Below are 19,876 nucleotides of genomic sequence, written 5' to 3'. Positions count from 1 at the left end.
TATTTTTAGTTTTGTTATTTTTATTTATTTTATTTAGTTTTATTTTCTGTTTATTTTCTTTTATTTTAGCTTGTATATAAATACCCTTCTTGGGTTATTTTCTCTCAATTTTCAAGCATCTATAATTCTACTCTCTAATTAGTTTTTAGGAGAGCTTCTCTCTCTAGGTTTAGCTTAGGGTTAGGGTAGTTTAGAGAGAGGAAGTAAGGATTTTACCATCGTTGAGCTTGGATTTTGAAGAAGAAATTGATCATCTTTTCTATAGACTTTCATCTTAAATCAATGAGAATCTCTAACTCTCTCTCATCTATTTTTATTGCTTTCTTTTTATTATTGTTTTAGTTGTTGGTATTACTTGTTAATCATGTTGATTCTTTGTTATCTGTTAATTAATCTTGTTATTATCATGATTAGTGAGTAATGTCCTCATTAAGGGGTTGGTTGTGGTGTAGTTGGATCTTCAGCATTATCTAGGGTTTAGAAATGATGTATTTGTGATTAAAGTCTTTATATGTTTGATATTCTTTACTCTTCTTGCAAGTGCACATTGTTGGTTGATTAAAGGTGAATCTTTGCTAACATGAAACGGAAGTTGACTTCGCTAGGGTTCATTATTATCGATTGTTATTTGATAGTACCTCCTAGTATATGGTTCTAATGTGGAAGCATCGATGCTATGTTTGGAGAAGCCGATCAACCCCGGAAGGCGGTTAGATTGGACCTTACTTCGATATTCGAGCAAGTTTATATTAAAGTGATTAATGGAAGTTTGCATGTGTATAATACGATTAGGCCTTGAGAATTACGCTAGATTGCATTGTAGGTCCACATTGATACGGACAATTGATTTGTGGCTGGCATTTACACGATTGAGGTGTCTTGTGACGTTCCTAGCTAGAGTTCATCTTAGTTGCCGCTAATTATTGTAGGAGTTTATAGGTACTACGCAGCGGAAATAACATGAATCATATTCATAAAGCACCTAAACCAAGGATCATTGCATACCACACAAAAACACATAATTGTTTGAGCTTAGTGAGTTGCTCTTTTTATGTGATTTCAAAGCTTAGCCACCTAACTAAGTATAATTGACATGTTATGAGAAAGAACTAGCTCATTAGTTCAAAAATGTAGAAAATGGGCAAAGTAGAAGTCATTTAGGCCTTAATTAGGCCATTTAGGATGAAAATGGGTCCTTAAACTTTGTAAGTTGCTCTTTTTATGTGATTTCAAAGCTTAGCCACCAAAAATTAAGTATAATTGACATGTTATGAGAAAGAACTAGCTCATTAGTTCAAAAATGTAGAAAATGGGAAAAAAAGAAGTCATTTAGGCCTTATTTAGGCCATTTAGGATGAAAATGCGTCCTTAAACTTAGTAAGTTGCTCTTTTTATGTGATTTCAAAGCTTAGCCACCTAAAACTAAGTATAATTGACATATTATGAGAAAGAACTAGCTCATTAGTTCAAAAATGTAGAAAATTGGCAAAGTAGAAGTCATTTAGGCCTTATTTAGGCCATTTAGGATGAAAATGGGTCCTAAAACATTGTAAGTTGCTCTTTTATGTGATTTAAAAGCTTAGCCACCAAAAACTAAGTATAATTGACATGTTATGATAAAGAACTAGCTTATTAGTTAAAAAATCTAGAAAATGGGCAAGGAAGAAGTCATTTAGGCCTTTTTTAGGCCATTTAGGATGAAAATGCGTCCTAAAACTTTGTAAGTTGCTTTTTTATGTGATTTCAAAGCTTAGACACCAAAAACTAAGTATAATTGACATGTTATGAGAAATAACTAGCTCATTAAGTAAAAAAAATAAAAAATGGGCAAGGTAGAAGTCTTTTAGGCCTTATTTAGGCCATTTAGTATGAAAATGCGTTCTAAAAATTAGTAAGTTGCTCTTTTTCTTTGATTTCAAAGCTTAGCCACCTAAAACTAAGTATAATTGACATTTTATGAGAAAGAACTAGCTCATTAGTTAAAAAATGTAGAAAATGGGCAAAGTAGAAGTCATTTAGGCCTTTTTTAGGCCATTTAGGATGAAAATGCGTCCTAAAACTTTGTAACTTGCTTTTTTATGTAATTTCAAAGCTTATCCACCAAAAACTAAGTATAATTGACATGTTATGAGAAATAACTAGCTCATTAGTTAAAAAATGTAGAAAATGGGCAAGGTTGAATTCATTTAGGCCTTATTTAGGCCATTTAGGATGAAAATGCGTCCTTAAACTTAGTAAGTTGCATTTTTATGTGATTTCAAAGCTTAGCCACCTAAAAATAAGTATAATTAACATGTTATGAGAAAGAACTAGCTCATTAGTTAAAAAATGTAGAGAATGGGCAAAGTAGAAGTCATTTAGGCCTTTTTTAGGCCATTTAGGATGAAAATGCGTCCTTAAACTTAGTAAGTTTCTCTTTTTCTGTGATTTCAAAGCTTAGCCACCTAAAACTAAGTATAATTGACATTTTATGAGAAAGAACTAGCTCATTAGTTAAAAAATGTAGAAAATGAGCAATGTAAAAGTCATTTAGGCCTTATTTAGGCCATTTAGGATGAAAATGGGTCCTTAAACATAGTTAGTTGCTCTTTTTAGGTGATTTCAAGGCTTAGCCACCTAAAACTAAGTATAATTGACATGTTTTGAGAAAGAACTAGCTCAGTAGTTAAAAAATGTAGAAAATGGGCAAAGTAGAAAACATGTTATGAAAAATGCGTCCTTAAACTTAGTAAGGTGCTCTTTTATGTGATTAATTTTTTGCATATTTATTTACACATGTTTAACTTGACTAATTTATTCTAACATAATGTATATATATTCTAAGTTTTGCAAGGTGCAAAAGGGAGATCCGTTAATAAGCAAGGACCTTAATGAAGTACGAGACATGTTGGCATCTTTCATCACTTTCATTTTGTAAATGTTACATCATTTTGAATTTAAACTTTGTTGATTAACCTTTAGACTACTTTATTTATTGTTTGTATAGTTAGTATGGTGCAAATTTGTACTTATGTATATGATACTTTATTTATTGTATTGCATTTGGTTTTTAATTATTAATGTCTAAATATATATTTATAAATCTTGTTATATATAATTATATTACAGCAGAAATTATAGCAGGAATAATTGCAGGAATTATAACAGGAATAATTGCAGGAATTATTGCAGGAAAAGATAATATATATATATATATATATATATATATATATACATATATATATATATATATATACATATATATATATATATATATACATATATATATATATATATATACATATATATATATATATATACATATATATATATATATATATATATATATCTTCCTATAATTGCTACTGGTTAACTGGTGGCAAATGTCTGCCATCCCCTAAAAAAAAAACCGCGAAATATCATTGCCACCGGTTAACCGATGGCCATAATAATAATTACCACCGGTTAACCGGTGGCAATAAGCTGTTTTGTCACCGGTTTTGAACCGGTGGCCTTTACTCTGAGAATTGCCACCCCTCAAATGACCACCGGTTCAAAACCGGTGGCATAGGGGGGTTTTGAACCGGTGGCCAACTTGTTTTTTCGCCTAGTGGTAGTCATAGTCATACTATGAATTTGTTGAATCCTTTAACAAGTCTTTGCTTTGGTTAAAAACATTTTTCTTTCTTGTCTGTTTTGCTTGTGTTGGGTTTCACCCAATTTAGGCAAACTATTCAAGTGTCATACACTTGCTTACAGACTTAGAATCTATTTCAGATTTCCTGGTTTTAAAACCACTTGGAATTATAACTTGTCAAATCATCCTTATTACTTGCATAATCATCATGTTCCAAAATGAATATTTTAGAACTCTTAGTCAATATGAAATCATATTTCTTTGGCTAAATTTTACGTATGCTAGTCATCATTGTGGGTTTTATGCAACAATTGAAACTCATACAACAACTTTGTTTAGTTTTCTATGAGATACGACAATAGAGGATGTGCACTTGGAATGTACCACCTTCGACACATGGTTATTAATCCCATTACACATAATGAGACCACGCGTTGTCATTTGTAACATGAGGTGAATCATGCTCATATTTTTGCTTTTATTCGATAACTTCTCAAATTTCTTCGAGATTTTCGAAATCACATTCTTGAACTCTTTTAAGGCTCTCGAACTTTTCAAGATTCTTATCCTACTTTCCTTTTGAAGAGGCACATTTTGCATAGGGTGGACCAACCATGGTTTGAACCATGTTTGTTTGTTGCTTTTCTCGAACTCTTTCGAGATTTATATTACTCCCACTTGACCTTTTGGAACAATTTCCATAAGGGCACCTACTTGAGCAACAAACATTTTGTGCTAAGTATGGTTTGTGTAGTAGTACCCCGTGCTCTATATAGGAATCGAACGTGCATCAAATGATTTAATACATCTTGTATTCCTTGCTTTGTAGAAAGACTACTTAACAAGAACTTTTCTTATCCATATCACATATGAAGCTTTTGCTACATTTTGATTTGACCTATGTAGTTTTTGTTTAATTAGTTTTGTAGCTTATCTTAAAAGTATATCCCATGGGTAATGGTTGTAAGATAGGTAATTTACAACCATTATCAAAATATATCTCATATAGGTTGATAGCTCCCTTCATAAACACTTCATAAGGTTTTCTTTCGGAGTTTGTTATAAAACGATTTTACAACTCTTGGATGTTTATCAATGTCTTGGCTTAAATTCTCATTATTACGATCATATCGCAATACTTTGAATGTGTTGCCAAGTACATGTCTCGACTTAAATTTTCACAATTACAATCATATTGTAGTGTAATCATTATCATGTCAAGTTGAAACTGAACTTCATATTGAACATTTTGAACTTTACAAAATTTTCACTCTTATGCTTCAACTAAGTACAAGTAGTGATCGTATCACTAATGAAGTTTCATTGTCCCTCTCTAGCGTTTTAACCTTTGGTTTTCTTACATCGATATGTATTCGACCTCGAGTTCACATCATCATTTCTCTAAAGGGTGACTTTGTCAAAATTTCAAATTAGAATGATAATTACATATATCAATGGATTCATAATCCAATGACATTGAAAGTCCATCCCTTTGGATATTTCGCATGCAATTTTTATGTTCATTCGTATTAATTGACATATTAGAGACAACTTATATATATAGAAATGGTTTAACTATTTCTATCATGTAGAACTTTAAACCTATTTAGCAATTCAAAACACATTATGACTAAATGAAGCATGGAATAACATTTATTCCACGTTTTTGAATCTTCGATGCTTAGTCATTACTAACATTGAATGGTGTTTTGATTATGGCAAGAATGAATAACATTTATTTAATTCTAGCCAATAACAAGGTACGGTGAAATATAGGTTCTACTTGTAAAGTTGCATCTTTTGCTTCCAGACTTGTAGATTCTACTTGTGAAGTAGCAACATTTGCTTCTAAACTTGTAGATTTATTCCTCCTTTAGCTAACTTCTTCCTTTAATTTAACCATATTGTGCAATGAGTGATCTAAACAAGACATCATATGTCCCAAGAAGTAGCAATATGCTAAATCAATTTCTATAATATAATTCTTAAAATTAGAACATTTCCACTCTTTTACCTTCCAACTGTTATGAGGTAGTTTTTAATCAATTGGAATTGGTCCATTTATTTTGAAATATTTGTTGTTCATAACAACTTTTAGCATGTAAGTAGTTCTAGGTTTGAGAAGTAGCAACTTGTTTGCATTTCTTGGCCTATAACATCTTAATGCAATCCTCATATATTCTTGAACCTTTCCTGTTTGAGCCACTTAGAACACTTCTCTTAGGTTCAAAATGATACTTTGCTTAACTTCTTTAAGCACTTTTTGTGATTTTGCTAAGTCTATTCTATCATTATTATATAAGAGTTTAATCAACTATTTAACTCTATATAAAGTGGATGAAGAATAGCGTCATATGATTAACTTTTGATCATAGAGATTTCCAATCACTTTCTTATATTCAATCATATTAAAGTTAAGAGATTTTATTGGATTCTATACTCGTCTTTTAGAGGGTTTGCACCTCCCATCTCATTATATCCTTTGAAAAAACTTTTCAAAATGAAGATGTGCTGGTATTTTACTCAAACATTTTGAATAAAACCAACTTTAGACATGTGACATGAATTTCTAAACTTGCCTTTTAGAACAATCTTAGCAAAATTGATATATAGGTTTATGGATTATCTTTTAAACTTTTGAGAACGTTTCTCAACTTTATTTTCAATCAAGGAGATTATATATAACAATAAAATTAGAACGACATGTTACTTATAAGTAAACGCAAAATTCAATTATGTTTAATAAAATTTAAAGTACCATAAGCGAATCAAATTGGTAACTTTAAAGAATTTATTCAATGTTAATTGATCCCAACTGAATTAAATGATTCCAAGATCCTTTATTCGTGCAATAATTGACCGGACTTTGGCCCTGCCATCAACCATTACATTTTCAAGGTGAGTAAACTCTTTACTGATTACAACTCTTTGTAATTCTTTGTTGAATAATTACCCATCAAATGTTTAATTATTACCCTTAGCTTCAAGGTTCTAAACTTTATCTTTAGGTAACCTTGTTAAGTATAACCAATTAAAAGTGTAGAATTTTTCCTACCCCCACTCCCCAATGAAAAATATGATGCCCAGCTTTGGCATGACGCATCATAAATGTCAAAGGTTTCATCGGGTTTTTAATTGGAAAAGCTGCCTCAATATTACCGGGACCTAGATTTATTATGTTGTGATTAAATAGTGCACTTTAACGCATCATCACAAAACATCAATAAAATCTAACATACATAAAATACTGAATGCATAAATAAGACATAGCATGGCCCCTAATCCTAAGAAAACTAATAAAGTAAATGGCTCCCACTTGAATCTTCAAGGATCTCATCCCCCTTGCTCCTTTGGGCCTTCACTTTATGGGCTTCTTGGATTATCTGCAACCTGTAATTCTACTCTATTCTATCTACTACTTAAATAAAATAAAATAAAATTACAAAAATACTTTATCGGTACGTAGACCGTACTAAGATTACAAAAATACATCACGATGCGCAGATCGTATTTAGCAATCTACTGGGCCATACTACTCATTATATAGCAATAAACAACATCATATATTTTAAAATTGCCGCATAATAAATCACTCATCATGCTTTCCTAAACTACAACATCGAATGTTCACAATTAAGGAAACATGGCATCTAAATATGTCATATTTTAATTAATGTAATTAGATAATATCATATATTATTCATGATCATCAATAAAATATCATATATTCTAAATTAGTCATGAGATAGAATCAAATCTTATTTTAATCATATAAGATAAATCATATTTATCCTCAAAAATTATCCTAACAAAGTTAGGAAATTCTATCCTAATTACTAGCCAATCACAAAATTTTAAATCAATTATATCCAAAATTAATTATGGGATAATCACATTATTTAAATCAATTATTATCCTTTTGGAATATGCTCAGAATATCCTAACAAAACTTATCCAAAATTAACAACTTTAATTATGGATAATTATTAAAACAACAACTTTATATATGGATAAGATCAAACTTAACAACTTTTGAAAGATTTGATTTCATCCAATAGTAAACAATATTTATTCAAAATAAAACTGATTTTATCCCAAAATAATTTGTAATTATCTTAAAGTAATTTTTCAAAATAGATTTTTTTTTTTAAAACATGCGCCAGCCACCGTGGTGTGGCCAACCGATGCCGGCCACGGTGGCCGTACACCTTGCGGTGTACGTTACAAAGCAGCGACGCAAGGGCAGTAGCAGCACACGCAACACTTGCGCGGCACTGCTGTCCCTGCTTCTGCTGTCCGAGCACCCTGCCCAGCCCCGCCTTCCCTCCTGGACCACCTGGTGCGGCAGTCGCCGTGGCAGCGCCACCCAGCCGCGGTTGCCGTACCTTAAATCCTTCCTTTTATTTTTTTATTTCAATTTTAATCAACAACTTTTGTTAAATAAAATTCATGTGGTTCATGATAAATTAAAACATAACTTTTATGCTAATTCATCCAATTAAAATTAAATTCACAATCTAATTTTAAAATCTAGGGTTCTTCATGAAAATAATCACAAATTTAATTTAACTTTAAATCAAATCATTGATCATGTACAATTCACAATTTATACATAAAATCAACTAGATTAAATTCATGAATCATAAAACAAACGAAATCGAACAAAAAGCACAAAAATCAGATTTTAGGGCTAATTAGGTTCAGAATTTTCGAAAAATTAGGGTTAGGGTTCGAAAAAATTAGAATAATCTAGGGCAAAATTCGGATCTCTTCATGGCTATTTTGAGCATTATTAAATCACATTTAATCAATTCCAAGAGTTAAATCACATTTAATACAATGAATTTAAATTGTGGACTATCAAAGAATCATAGTCAATATGCGTAAATGCAATAGGCTAACTGATACCACTGTAGGAGTTTATAGGTACTACGCAGCGGAAATAACATGAATCATATTCATAAAGAATCTAAACCAAGGTGCATTACATAACACATAAAGAACACATAATTGTACCTTTGAAGCGTGATTCCACGTGCGATCGAGCAAGAACAAGGGGAGATAAAGAACCTCAAGCGTGATTCCTGTACTTGGTCCACGGGCACAGATTAAAACCTCCACTAATGCTAGTTAGTTGTAATTGAACCCTTCAATTGACCTTCTACGGAGAGGAGAGACATACTAACCAAGAACCACCACGATAACCACCACATGCACCACCAAGGGGTGGCTGGCCGTACGAACGAGGGGAGGAGAAGGAAAGCCGTGAGTAGAGAGAGGGATTAAGGTGTTTGGGATTGGTTGCCTTAATGTCAAAATTCACTGTGTGTGAATTATGACTCTTACCTCCAACTCTAGGCATGGATCTTATTTATAGATCTCATCTCTAAATAAGAGCCCATGTCAAAAGCCCAAAACTTAATTCCAATCTAACTATGCTTGCCCAATCAAATTAATGATTAGTTAATTGCTCAAGAGGCCCATTAATGGGCCTCTTACTTGCTTAACCCAATACCCTTGTGTGTGACCTTATAGGATCCATTCTAGAGGGCTTTGGAATATTTGAATAGTCCAATGATCATCTCTCATAGTCTAACAACAGATGATGACGCCCCAAAAGAACGAACTTATTATCTCCATAATAGTGATCATTGATATATCTAGTAATTGCCCTTATCGAAGACATAACTCCTTCAGTTAGACCTCTAGGAAAATAGCTTGACATGCTCTTTTGGTTGAGCTTGCCGTTGGTCTTCACAACCATTGGTTTACGCATGTTTCCGGGTTGCTATAATTGTCATGATTACTTGGTGAAACTAATCCCTAGCACTTTATTTGTTTGGTTTCTTTGTCTTAGTAGTTGTTAGTGTCCTCTTCTATCCTTAGACTTCGACCTAGCTTAGGCACAAAATTAGAAGCACTTAGACATTACCTTTCCTTTGGGTTCGATCCTTGACTTACCTCTATACTTGTATTTAGGTTTATTGAGTGTTTATAAATTTTGTTTGGCTTAGGGAGGATTAGTCCAACGACCTAGTTCTCCCCACGTCAGACACATAAGCAGAGCATGTTTCGAAATTGCACAAAAACAATAGATCTACGCATCATGGCATATTTTACAAGATCTACAACTAATTGGAGGATGAAGAGAAGATGGAAATGGCGAAGAACCAGCAAAAAAATGAAATGAGGAAGCAGGTAGGTGAGAGCTCAAATTTAAAGTAAAAAGCATCCCGTTACACACCCCCGTGCCACGGTGCTCGTTACCGTAACGGTTAGGTTCTAACGTGGCGCGTGAAATTTTGCCGGTCAAAAGCACTAAAATTAAGGCTTTGACCGGTTCAGCAACTTCCGCGTCACGAGATTCCTTCTCGTCTAACGAAAGCAGCCACCGTGTCACGGGAAGCTTCCACGTCACACAATACAAAGCTGAGTTCCTGCACGTTTTTTACAAGATTCCTAGTGATGTTTTGGCATCCTTGACTAAGTTGGAATGATTTTCCGCGACTATCGGATAGTTATTTTCTCATCAGAATGATACAGAATATTTTAACTGATATTCGAAGGGTACCAAAATTACCATTTTACCCCTAGCGAGCATCAAAGTCTATTTTTCGACATTTTAAACAGCTAATATAGTCGGATAGTCGACTTGAAGGTGTGAATCATCTCCGGCCCACGTTCGGGGACAATCGAACCACTATCATTCCGGCGCAAGGTCCTCAAAACACAGAGATTTGTAATTTTAGTAGACAATTTTTTTTCCTCAAGCATGGAAAATTGTTGGTCGTTGTCACCTCTTAGTACAAATAAGTCAGCGATTATATCATTTATCGACTTTCCTCAGGTATGGAAAGTATTTATCTGTCGACTTTCCTCAAGCATGGAAAGTATTCATCTGTCGGCTTTCCTCAAGCATGGAAAGTATTATCGGTGGAATTCTTCAAGCATAGAAAACCGCCAAAATCATCTGTCGATTTTCCTCAAGCATGGAAAATGTCATCCGGTAGATTTCTTCAAGCAAAGAAAGCTACCAAACTCATCAGTCGGCTTTCCTCAGGCATGGAAAGCATTTCAACGATACGTCATCCGGTGGATTCCTTCAAGCATAGGAAGTTACCAAACTCATTTGTCACCGATACACTGATGTTAGATACGCATTCTATCCCTTTACTCTTTTATCTGCAGAACTAACATTTTTCTGTAGGTATCAGCGTATACAGAGTGATTTAAGATTGCAGAATATCTTAAATCATTCTCCGTCCCTATCGACTACTTTGACTATCGTTTTCGAAACTGACGTTTCTACAAACTCAATCAAAGTGGGGGATTCTGTAGAAACCTAAAAATGTCTCCCTAAAACCAAACCCGATGATGAACAACCTTTCACCGCCATTAGTTGGTCGGGTTGAGTATTTAATCCCAGGAGTGCTTAAAATTCATATTCAATCGAATCCTGTTCATAAAATAACCCACGGATCAGTCGTGATGTTTGGTCAAAGCATAGTTCCTTTTCACTTTGGCCCAAACCTTTTTATTTTATTTATTTCATTTATTATTTTAGCCCAATTATTAATAATAAAGTCAAAAACAGCCCAAAATAATCAATCGGCACTAAAAATGCTGAACAAAATTAGGGTTAAAAGTGAATTTAGACGCAAAAGCGGACTACAGGATCCCGCGTCACAAGAGTTGTTCACCGTGTCACCGGTTTATGTCCCGTCTGACGGTGGGATTCCCCGTGACATGGTGCCTCTGCTGTGACATAGGGCAATCCTGTGTTCTTTCCGCGTAAATCCTTCACGCGTTTTCTTCCCTCGTACCCTAAATATTTCCCGCGTCACACAACTGTTGACTGTGTTACGGTAAATTATCCCGTCTGACGGTGGTACTTCCCGTGACACGGTGCTCTCTACCGTGTCGCGGTGCATATTTTTAGGGTTTTTATCTTTTTAGGGTTCCGTGTGTTCCCTCAACACATTTTTTCTATAAATACCCCCTAATTTATGATGTACGAGGCATCAATCAATTCTCTCATTCTCTCTTCTATGCTCTAGCCTAAACACTAGCTTACCCTTTTCTCTCAAAATACCTTCCCTCAGCACTCCCAGGAGTTCGTACTTTACCCGAGGTTCTATCCTCAAACCACGGCGTGAAAGGTAGAACTATTTAAGGGTTTGGCCCCAAATCAATTCTATTTAATTTTATTTAGTTTCATTTTAATTGTTGTTTTATTAATTTTCCTTGAATTTACTAACGCATTTATTGTTTTTGTAGTAGCAAGCAAACAAAATCAAAGTAAGGAATCATGTTCCTTTTATTGCTTTTATTTCTATTATTTTTCTAACGATTTTATATTGTTGGAATTATTGTCGAATTGCTTCTAATATTAACGTTGATTTCTATTGTTATTATGATCACCATATTGCAGGTTTAAAGGGAATATGTAATTGAAAATCACTCCTAATAAGATAATTTGGACAACCGGTTTAGGTTCCTTTAATCTTGTTATATTAATTAAGTGATCAGTAATATTTTAGAACTATATGTTGCATTTATTCAACCAATTTAGCTTAATAATAGTTTAAAGCAAATTGAATCTTTGGTTGCATGCCTTTGAGATCACAGGAATACTTTTCACAACTCTTCAACTCTTCAACCACCATTTTGTGTTGGGGTTTGATGAGTTCCACACACCGCGGAAACAACCCCCACCCGAGGAACCACTCGCAATAATTAAAATCACAAAGCATAAATAAATATTCACAAAGAAAAGATAACGAATCTTACCCTCGAAGCGAGCTTCGCCCAAAACCCGGGGCTCTTACTTGAAAGCTACTAGCTCGTCAAGCGCCGCGCCTCCGACGGTATCCACCCACAAATAGGCGAACACAACTTTAAGGTCTACTACCTTGGGGTTAGCAAGGTCCGACCTAAACCCAAGTTTTATGTGAGTTTAAGAGTTTTCCCAAAAATTATGGAATGCTCTTTTTAACTCCCACTCAAGTACTTTACTCCAACTCCCAAGGTTGGTATTTATAGAGGAAAGTATGAGTGGGAATTTCTATCCCATCAATGTGGGATCATGAAATTCCACAAATTAATTTAAAGCTAAATTAAATTAAAATTGCAAACTAATAATAAATCTACAAGTGGCATTACCATGTGAGACGGGTTGGTGAGTACCACATGGAGAGTAGGGGACCATACTTGCTCCCTATTCAATACTCTTCTTATGCCACATGTCTTCTCCCACTTACTCCCATATTCCAAGCTTCCCCTTATTCACGACCCTATGGCCCAAGCCAAGCCACGAGCCAAGCCCGAGCCCGGCCCGCACCAGCCCGCACCTAGCCCGAGCCCAACCTGCACCAGCGGCTGCTGCTGTGGCTTGTTGCGGCTGCGGCTGCTGCTGTGCCTAGCCGCGGCTGGCCGTGGCTGCTTGCACGGTGTGTTAGCTCGTCTTGCCCCTAGCATTCGGATGCTAGGGGTATTTTCAAGAATATGGCCGATTTATTATTATTTTGCGCGTCTCGTCTTTTATCATTTAGACTCGACTTCCGACGATCGGTTTCGACGCTCTAAGCTCGAATTACCGACGTCTAAGTATTTAACACTCAGGCGAAGAATTAATTTTTTCTGAATTAATTCGTCGAGTTGGTTCGCATATATTTGCTTGGCTGTGACCCGAAGGGTTCAGTCAAGATTAAGCTGTAATATTAATTATATTATTATTACTGATCGGAAGTGGCCTCCACCCAGGCATTCTGATTACTTGACCTTACTGAATATATTAGCTTTCTAATAATTCTGAACCCGCTATCAGAATAATACACTTGTTCGAAGGACACCATTCCTTTCAATCTCCCACTTGTCCTTCCGGACAAGTGTGCATTTAGTGTATAACCCTTATCCTATGTCTCTTCATGTGTCTTCATGAACTACAGAGTAAGATTACTAGTCATCTCCGTTACGTCCAGAAGTGTTTCTCGAAATCCGAGTTTGACTGTCAATAAGCAGATGATTTCTAAAATCCATCTGAGCACGGCCATGCATTTTTCACAGTCTCGCTCTTCGAGAGGCCTTGTAAACAACAAGATATGTTCCCTATTGTTAGTAGGGGGACATTTCCAGTCTTTTAATGTAGCTTCTCTTACTAAGAGGACTCACCCGCCCGATATTAGTCTTTATAATCCCCAATTACGGCAAACGTTTGGCGGATACCAAAGCGGACCAGTACTCAAACAACAAGAGATCTCCCACTACTCATGGTCAAAGGAAAAGAGTTCCGATAGTAATAATGAGAAAAATACTTATGACGATTTTTAAATCTCTTAAAGCATCCTCATAGGTCTGTCCAGTAGGGTTCTAAACAAATACCTGTGCAAATGATTTGTATCCTCATAGCACAAGAAACTGTGCTACAAATCATACTACACACTAATCTCTGATGGTCATTATTCGTCCACAAAATACAACCTTGTTTAGGGATAATTTTCGATTAAAATATTCAATGTTCACTTAATAGGTGTTTCTTTATCCAAGCCTTGATACCCTATTTTGAATATTTATTAAAATCGAATGGACTCATTATTTAATTCTAAACCACAATCAAATAGAGATGGAGTGATTTAAATTGCATGAAAATTTTAATTACTCCAAAAACTGAATGGTTCATCATGGTGCTTTACATCAACATGGTTCAAAATTTGATTAAAACACTATAAATAGAATTCAAAGCCAGTTCGCAACATGCTTTATTCCCATTGCCTCAATGTGTTTGTTGTGCTTCACTTGAGACAGAGGTTTAGTTAGTGGATCGGCTACATTGTCATCCGTTCCAACTTTACAAATTCTGATTTCACCTTCTGACTTCCATTCGCGAATCATATGAAATCGCCTCTGGACATGTTTGACCTTCTGATGTTCTCGTGGCTCTCTAGCCTAAGCAATAGCTCCATTGTTGTCACAATAGAGGTCTACTGGACCCTTGATCGAGGGTACAACACCAAGTTCATCAATGAACTTGCGAATCCAAACTGCCTCCTTGGCTGCCTCAGATGCTGCCAAGTACTCGGCTTCAGCTGTAGAATCTGCGGTTGTGCTTTGCTTTGCACTCTTCCAACTAAACGCTCCTCCATTGAGACAGTATGTATCCTGATTGTGACTTGAAGTCGTCTCTGTCTGTCTGGAAGCTTGCGTCGGCATATCCCTCAACAACCAATTCATCTTTACCACCATAGACCAGGAATTTATCCTTGTTCCTTTTCAGGTACTTCAGAATATTCTTGGCCGCAGTCCAATGCGCCTCTCCTGGGTCTGATTGGTATCGGCTCGTAGCACTCAAGGCATACGATACATCCGGCCTAGTACATATCATGGAATACATGATCGATCCGATAAGCAAAGCATACGGAATTCGACTCATCCTTTTTCGCTCATCAAGTGTCTTTGGACACTGCTTTTTGCTTAAGGTTATGCCATGTGACATGGGTAGGTGCCCTCTCTTGGCTCCTTCCATTTGGAATCGAGCTAGTACCTTATCGATGTAAGTACTCTGACTCATTCTAATCACCCTATTTTATCTATCCCTATAGATCTTGATGCCTAATATGTACTGAGCTTCTCCCAAGTCTTTCATTGAAAAACATTTCTCGAGCCAAGTCTTTACAAACTCCAGCAATGGAATGCTATTTCCAATGAGCAAAATGTCATCGACATATAAGACTAGGAAGGCGATGTCACTCCCACTGACCTTCTTGTAGATATAAGCCTCATCTGGATTCTTGATAAAACCAAATTAACTGATGGCTTCATCAAATCGCAGATTCCAACTTCTGCTTGCTTGCTTTAATCCATAAATGGACTTCTTAAGCTTTCATAACTTCTTAGGATTATTCTGGTCGACAAAACCTTCAGGTTGTGTCATATACACAGTTTCTTCCAAAATCCCATTGATGAAGGCGATTTTGACGTCCATCTTCCATATTTCATAATTGTAATATGCAGCAATCGCTAGAAGAATTCGAACGGACTTAAGCATAGCAACTGGAGTCTTTTCCACTGCTTTTGACGGAGCACGATTCAGTGTGAGTGCCGCAGTTAAAAGTGCATGTCCCCAGAAAGAGATTGGAAGTTCACTAAGACCCATAGTCAATCGGACTATGTCTAACAGGGTTAGATTCCTCCTTTCAGATACTTCATTCCACTGAAGAGTTCCCGGAGGTGTCAACTCTGAAAGTATTCCATGTTCTTTCAAATGGTCATCAAATTCTTGGCTCAAATATTCGCCACCTCGATCCGATCGAAGTGCTTTGATTTTCTTGTCGAGTTGGTTTTCAACTTCTTTCTGAAATTCTTTGAATTTGTCAAACGATTCAGATTTGTGCGACATTAGATAGACATAACCATATCTACTAATGTCGTCCGTGAAGGTTATGAAATACCGATAACCACTTCTTGCGGGTGTACTCATTGTTCCACATACATCGGTGTGTATAAGTCCCAATAAGTCACCGGCCCTTTCTCCTAACTTGGAGAATGGTTGCTTTATCATCTTGCCTAATAAACATCCTTCGCAATTCTCAAAGGATTCTAAATCAAATGAGTCAAGAATACCTTCTTGTAGAAGTTTCTTGATGCGTTTGATGTTAATGTGGCCAAGGCGACAATGCCACAAGTAAGTTTGACTAGACTGTGTAGTCTTAGCTTTCTTTGCAGGATTATTAACGTTATAAATTCTTTGTCTAGAGATAACACATAAAAACCATTTTCTTAATGTGTCGTACCATATAAAACATTATCGAGATAAAATGAACATGTTTGGTCTTTAACTCGAAATTCAAAACCTTTGGCGTCCAACGCCGAAATTGAAATGATGTTTTTGGTAATGTTGGGAACACAATAAACATTGTCAAGTTCCAAAACTAGCCCCGTGGGCAAAGACAAACTAAGAGATCCTACAGAAATAGCACCAATCCTTGCTCCATTTCCTACCCGGAGCTCGATCTCTCCCTTCGCTAGCTTCCTAGTGTTCCTTAGTGCCTGTGAATTGGAAAAAAGGTGTGAGCCACATCCGGTATCTAATACCCATGAAGCCGAGCTAGTGAAGTTAAAGTCTATAACGTAAATACCTGATGTAGAAGCAACGGTTCCGTTCTTCTTATCTTCCTTGAATTTGAGGCAGTCTCTCTTCCAATGTCCCTTCTTCTTGCAATAGAAGCATTCGGAATCAGACTTATAAGATGCTACCTTTTTCTCCTTGTTGTCTTTGGTAGCTTTTGGCTTAGGCGGAAAGTTCTTCTTCCCTTTCCCCATGAAGCCCTTCTTCTTTTTGCCCGCCCTTTTGAACGGCTTACCCTTCTTAATCATGAGCATATCATGCTTTCCCTCATCCTTGAGCGTCTGCTCGGCTTGCTTCAACATCCCATGAAGCTCGGTGAGGGTTTTGTCCATGTTATGCATATTGTAGTTCATCTTGAACTGGTCATAGCCTTTGGGAAGGGAATGGAGAATGATGTCAATAGCCATTTCGGTTGAATACCCCGCATCAAGCCTTCCCATGTTCTCAAATAATCCGATCATTTTGAGCACATGTGGGCTGACTGGATCTCCTTTCTTGAGCTTAGTCTCAAGGATCTGCCTATGGGTTTCAAACCTTTCAGTTCGAGCCTGTTCTTGAAACATATTCTGTAACTCAGAAATGATCTCATAGGTCGATTCCTTCTCGAAGAAGGTATTCTGAAGTTCAGGAGACATAGTGGCTAGCATTACGCACTTGACATCCCGATCGGCCACTTGCCATCGGTTAAGGGCTGCTTGAGTTACCTCCTCATTGGGAGCCTCGGGCATTTCCTCATCAAGGACATACTCTTTTTGTTCTTGCATAAGAACGATGCGCAAATTCCTTTGCTAATCAAGGAAATTGGTACCACTCAACTTCTCCTTGTCGAGAATTGAGCGTAATGAAAACTGGTTGTTTGAGGTTGAAGAAATGATTCTACAATTGAAAGAATTTTAATGAAAAACCATTCAAAAAATACTTACATAAGATTGAATTTTATTCATGCAAATTTTCAATACTTATTTAATGTCTTATTTACACGTAAAAATTGTCCCTATTTTGTGAAAATAAGGCAATTCCAAGATCCGAAGAAACAAAGAGTGGTTAAGCATGCTTTGGCTTGTCTTAAACACTCAATCTTCTAGGTAAGCATTGCCTTGCTAATAGCTCTAAGCCACTCTTGGTTAGACAATTGTCGCATCTAATGCATCTTTGACGATGTATCTTTTTTGCCACGGTATGTGAGGACTCCTCACTCATACAGATGAGTTAAACCAAAACCAACGTGCACACTCGGTGTGCCTTATGCCCCTTAGAGGAGTGATGGCACCTCGCTTTGGCGTAGCCTACCATCACCATCGCCCGGTTAGTAAGTGTTGTTTTGGAAAGGCAAGTTTTACTCAATATTATTAGGGACCTAGGATTTCTATGTTGGTTGATTTAAGTGAACTTAACTAATCATCGCAACATCAAGAAAACCTAAACATGCATCTAATGAATAATTCACAAATATATATATGAGCATAAAATATAAAGCGAAATTATAGATGCATATTGGCAACTAGCATGACCCCTTGAAATCTTCATATCTTCAAAAGGTCTTCATTTGCATTTCAAGGCTTTGTCTTCCAAGATACGCCGTCTTCAAGACTTAACCAAACTATGCAAAAAACTAGTGTCTACAACTAGGAATAATCTAAATATTAAAGTACAAAAATACTTAGCGGTGCGTAGGCCGTATTTAGATTTACAAAAATACATAAAGGCACGTAATTCGTATTTATTATCCTAGTCGGGTCCCACTAGTTGCCATTTCATTAAACCTGTGAGAGAGAGAATATATATATTCCATTCATCCATTCACTATTTGTGAATGGCCCATGCAATTTACAAAATTAACAACAAGTAAAATACATTCAAATAACGCGCGCACTAGTAACTAATCTAGGTGGTTAATCCGATTAACACGCCTAATTAAAACTAGTCAAAGTTGTTTTACCGATTATATAATTTACGTCATTAATAATTGAAGCTCCCACTAAATTCCGCATTTCCTTAATTAATTTAATTAATTAAGTCGGTAGCACCCAAACTTGTCAAAATGAAATTTTGCCAATGCCGCTCAAAAACCGAGGCCTAGCCTCCCAAAATTTTAATTAAAATAAACAAAATTAATTAAAATGAATAAACGGCAAAATAATTAACATCAAGCCTACTACGGCTAGTCACCTCACCGCACCAAGCATACGCACACGCCAAGACCATGAACACACGGCCGCGAGCCGCTGCCACAGCATAGCCGCGAGTGGCTGCTGCTACCGCGCGTGAGCTGCTGCTGTGCGTGGCTGCTACCGCGCGTGTGGCCCACAATCGAGGCGGCGCAACCACCTTGGCAGCCACATGCGGGCTGCTGTGCAGCCCGCCTCGCCATGGTGGTGCATTGCCTCATTTTGCGTGCCACTACCTTGGGATTTGATCCCTTTTCGCGAGACAAAAATAATTAATTCTAAATTAATTTTAGAACTAATTTAGTGAGCAAAATAAAATTTTAAACAAGTCTAACTTAATAAAATTTTCAAAGTGCAATAACCAAAATAATTCCAAGAACCATCTTTGATTAAATTGGTTTAGCTTGGTGCAAAATAGAATTGAGGCAATTTCTCACTTTCAATTTAATCAATTTAAATTAAACTTGAGAATTTGACAAAGTAAAGGACGTTGGAAAAATATGAACTTTAATGTTCAAATGAAAATTCCAACATCTAAAATTTGTGAATCCTTGAAAATTATATCTTCCAACATGAAGATAACCAAATTTCTATCACAAAAATAGAAACTTTATGTTTCTAATCAACTCAAAATGATTAAAAAAACAAAGATCAACTCAAAATAACATGGAATTTAGTGGTTTTCAAAGTTTCAATCACTTATCACAAATAAAGATTGAATCTTTAACACTTAGGAAGCCTCAAAAAATAAAATTTTCACACTAAAAAGCAATTAGTTTGCAATTATGTGAAAATAAATCAACCTTTAAGCGTCAAATACTACAAAGTAAGTGTGCTTTAAGGGGACATAAAAGCGCAGAAAATAATGCAAATAATCGACCATATAATCAACAATTTATGCCATTAATTTCAAGGTTAGAAAAGACTTAAAATTTTTCGTCAAAAACGAAAAACCCCTCGAAAAAGGCA

Source organism: Chenopodium album, chromosome 19 (genome assembly GCF_948465745.1).
Source record: "Chenopodium album chromosome 19, dcCheAlbu1.1, whole genome shotgun sequence".
NCBI classification, from domain to species: Eukaryota; Viridiplantae; Streptophyta; class Magnoliopsida; order Caryophyllales; family Amaranthaceae; genus Chenopodium; species Chenopodium album.
This window is presented reverse-complemented; position numbering follows the sequence as displayed.